Raw genomic sequence first — 4,832 nt, 5'->3', positions numbered from 1 at the left:
TGTTTTTCAGTGTACATGATTTACAGGTTTTTAAAATATATATTTTAAAGCATTTTATTTATTTAGGTATCAAAGTGTAATTCATTTCTGTATGCTGAAATTCTGTCCTATAACTTTGCTGTACTTACTAGTTTTAACAATATATAGTATATATTTATGAATGAACACCCTAGAACTGAGAGAGAGAGAGAGAGAGAGAGAGAGAGAGAGAGAGAGAGAGAGAGAGAGAGAGAATGTGTGTGTGCGTGCGCACTGGAGCTTGAACTAAGACTTGTGTGCTGTCCTGACCGGAAAACGAATTGAGCTTGCTTCTTCTGCTTCTGCTGCGTCTCTTCCTCCTCCTCCTCCTCCTCTCCCTCCCCCTCCCCCTCCCCCTCCCTCTCCCCTCCCCCTCCCTCCCCCCTCCCCCTCCCCCTCTCTCTCCCCTCCCCCCTCCCCCCTCCCCCTCCCCTCCCCCTCCTCCTCCATCACAGCTCTATTTTCAGCTTTGGGTGTTTAATTGGAGGTAAGAATCTTGTGGGCTTTCCTGTCCATCTCAGCAGACTTTGAACCTTGATTCTCAGATCTGAGCCTTCTGAATATCTAGGATTACAGGCATGAGTCACCAGCAACTGACAGAGTTTCTATATTTAATGTTATTTTATCTGTGAAATGAGCTAGTTTTAATTCTTCCTTTCCAATCTGGTTGCCTTTTATTTCTTTATTTCTTTTTACTTGTCTATTTGCCCTAGTTTCTAGTATAATGATAAATAAGAGTAGAAAAGGTAGATGTCTTGTTCTTGATCATAGTGAAAAATTATCCAGTCTTCTACTTTTTTTTTTGTTTGGCAATTGTGGGGCTTGAACTCTGGGCCTGGGTGCTATCCCTGAGCTCTTCAGCTCAAGGCTAGTTAGTACTCTACCACTTGAGCCACAGCACCACTTCTGGTTTTCTGGTGATGAATTAGAGATAAGAGTCTCACTGACTTTCCTGCCTGTGCTATCTTTGAACCATGATCCTCAAATGTCAGCCTCCTAAATAGCTAGAATTACAGGTGTGAGCCACTGGTGCCCGGTCCTGTCTTCCACTATTAAATATATTGTTAGCTATGTGCTATTTCATAAGTGGCCTTTTAACAGGCTAGAAATTTTTCTTGTATTCTTTTTTTTTTTTTTTTTTTTTTTTTTGGCCAGTCCTGGGCCTTGGACTCAGGGCCTGAGCATTGTCCCTGGCTTCCTTTTTTGCTCTAGGCTAGCACTCTGCCACTTGAGCCACAGCGCCACTTCTGGCCATTTTCTGTATATGTGGTGCTGGGGAATCGAACCCAGGGCCTCATGTATACCAGGCAAGCTCTCTTGCCACTAGGCCATATCCCCAGCCCCTAGAAATTTTTCTTGTATCTCTAGTTTGTTGAGCTTTTTTTTTCATGCAAGGGTATATGTTTTTGTCAAATTCTTTTCTACATCTACAGAACCGATCATGTGGTTTTTGTCCTCTCTCCTACTAACATGGTGTACTGCATTTGGCTTTGTTTTTTGGAGGTATTCAGGTTTAAATTCAGGGTCTTGCCCTAGTTACACAGGCACTCTACCATTTGGTTCATGTCCCCTAGCTGTTTTACTTTAGTTATTTTAAAAATAGGATCCACAGCAGCCTGGATTGTGATGCTCTTATTTTCACTTCTTGTGTAGCTAGGATGACAAGCATGTACTACCTTACTAGCTTTTATTGATTGAGATGGGAGCCCCATAAACTTTTTGCCCAAGCTGGCCTCCAGTTACAATCCTGATCTCTATCTCCAGTGTAGGTAGGGGTTACATGTATGAGTCACTATGCCCAGATACTACTGGCTCTTTAGGTAAAGTTTCTCTGCTCTTTAAATTGTAGTATTTACAGTTATAAATGTTCTTGCTGGCATTGTTTTTACTGTGTCTCATAAACTTTGTATATAATATTTTACTTTTCATTCATCTTGAAATACAATATTGTCTATTTCACTTGTGATTTCTTCTTTGATTCTTTGATTACTTAGGAGCATATTGTTTAATTTCTACATATTTGTAAGTAGTCTGACTTCTGTTACTGATTTCTAACTTCATTTCATTATGGATGGTATATTTCACAGGATTTAAAAAGTGATTTAAAATTTATTGGTGCTTATTTTATGCCCTAGCTTAGGTCCATTCTGGACATTGTACAATGTATACTTAAGAACAATGTTTTTTTTATTGGATACAATATCGTATACATGTCTGTTAAGACTAATTGGCTTATAGTATTGTATGTCATTCACTTTTAAATCATCATTTGCTTTGTTCTTGAAATAATATATTTCAATATATAAAAATAACTTTAGACATAAGAAAAAGTATATTGTATGTATTTTTCTTTCTCTAGAACTTCTTTTTTGTTCCTTTCAAATTACGCTCGGTTATTATTAATTAGCTTTCTAGACATATTTGCCTTCCATTTAAAATTTCCTCATATAACAACTCATGGGGAGAAAGAGAAAGGGGGAGGGGGAGGGGGAATAAGGGAGGAGGTAACAAACACTACAAGTAATGTATCCAATGCCTAAAGTATGAAACTGTAACCGCTCTGTATATCAGTTTGACAAAAAAAGAAAAAAAATCCTCATATAAATTAGATAAACATATTTTATATTTAGCATCTGATAAATATCATATGGTTTGAGGATGTTGTCTCTGACTTTCACTCATGTTACCTTGTTTTCTTCTACATTCAGAGAGCTCCCATCCTTTGGAACTTTGTGGATTATTTGAGCTGTGTCTTCAAGGCATTTTCTTTCATAAAAGATTTGGCTTGCTTTTGTAGCTGCCTAAAGCTACTTTAAATTCACAGACTGAGGTTTTTAAAACCTCATGGGTAGTTTGAATTTGGGCCAACACTTGTATGTGTAATCCTGTTGAAGATTCCACATTATCAGGGTAGAATTTTTCCCCACCATTTATTGTCAAAGTTAAAACAAGCAAATTTCCCTGCTGTCTTTTTCTTCAGGGCGTTTATTTGTAGTCTTTCGTTACACTGAAACTATACCCCTAGTGCTTATCAACTTCACAGAGGCATCTCCTTTTAGATTCTGCTCTTTGGGCAGGACTTCCATTTTCCCTCCTGTTGGTCATACCCTTAAGGGACATCCAGTGAGAGCTCAAGATGACCATGGGTTAGCAGATCGCTTCAAGGTCTTTCTTATCTGAATTTCAACTTTAGTTCTTTTTGTCTTAGGTGCCTTTCTTAAGTGTTCCAATTTAGGCATTTATAAGTACATTTCAAAATTTTATTTAGCAGTTATTGTTCTTTTCTGGAGGAAAGTTATTTAAGATACATTCTATACATGCTCTATAAGTGTAATTGGACAATATTGTTGGTTAAGTCACTGTTCTAATCTGATCTTCTTCCTACTTCATGAAGTAGTACTAAATTTATAGAACTTCCTTTTGAGTTTTAACTTGTTTTGTTTGTTTGTTTGTTTGTTTTTGCCAGTCCTGGGGCTTGGACTCAGGGCCTGAGCACTGTCCCTGGCTTCACTTTTGCTCAAGGCTAGCACTCTGCCACTTGAGCCCCAGCGCCACTTCTGGCCATTTTCCATATATGTGGTACTGGGGAATTGAACCCAGGGCTTCATGTATACGAGGCAAGCTCTCTTGCCACTAGGCCATATTCCCAGCCCTTGTTTTTGTTTTTGTTTTTGTTTTTTACACAGTGTTGTTATGTAACACAGACAGGCCTCAAACTTGCCATCCTCCTGTCTCAGCTTCCTGAGTGCTGGGCTCACAGATGCATGCCTCTATATCTGGACTTTTGGCCTTTAAAGCTTAATCTCTCTCTGTGTCTCTCTGTCTCTCTCTCTCTCTCTCTCTCTCTCTGTCTTTCTCTCTCCCCTCCCTCCCTCTCCCCACCTCCTTCCCATCTTTCCTCTCCCCTTTCTCCCCCTCCCTCCCTCTCCCATGTGGGTAGAGGGGCAGTACTATGTGGTATGTATGATCTGTATATAGGATATATGACCCCATAGTCCAATTTTGTCCTCAGAACAGAGAGGGAATGCATACTAAAAAGTTGTCACTTTTATCAATCTTCTCTTCCAATCAGAGAAAACACTTCTTTAAAAGAAGGTACTAGGCTGGGTGCCAGTAGCTCATGCCTGTAATCCTAGCTACTCAGAGGCTGAGATCTGAGGATCACAGTTCCAAGGCCAGCCAGGACAGCAAAATATGTGGGACTCTTATCTTCAGTTAACCACCAAAACCCAGAAGTGGCCCTATGGCTCAAGTAGTAGAGTGCTAGCCTTGAGCACCAAGAGGTTCAGGGACAGTGCCCAGTCTCTGATTTAAAGCCCCACAATTGACCAAAAATTTTCTTAAAAAGAAAGTTGCTTGGAATACAGACATTCCCACTGTTCATGCTTATAACAACCATTCTTATGCCTACCAAGGTCTCCATTTAGGAAGACAAAGCAGACAAAGCAAGAAGAGCTAGTGTGTCAAGACAAGCAACAAAACAGAATGCTGAGCTGAAGGTAAGGAGTAGGTGGACAGGCAGACAAGAGAGGAAGGAAGAGGAACAACATGTAAGCCGCAGAGTTGGAGGCCATAGCATGGCTGTACAGAGTTGGAGAACATGGAAAGCCTCCAATATTTGTTCCATTGGAAGTGGCAGTTTCATGCTTCCTCTAGTCCTTTTCTAAGTGGTACCACTTTATGTTTTTTTGCACTACGCCATCTAACTGCCATTTGGATATTGCTAGCAGAGCTAAAGGCCCCTTATGACAGTCACTGTCACTCATCAATGCATTTGACCACACCCTGCTGACTCACTTTTAATCATCACTTTA

This window comes from Perognathus longimembris, chromosome 15, assembly GCF_023159225.1.
Source record: "Perognathus longimembris pacificus isolate PPM17 chromosome 15, ASM2315922v1, whole genome shotgun sequence".
NCBI classification, from domain to species: domain Eukaryota; kingdom Metazoa; phylum Chordata; class Mammalia; order Rodentia; family Heteromyidae; genus Perognathus; species Perognathus longimembris.
Note: the sequence above shows the minus strand (reverse complement) of the source record.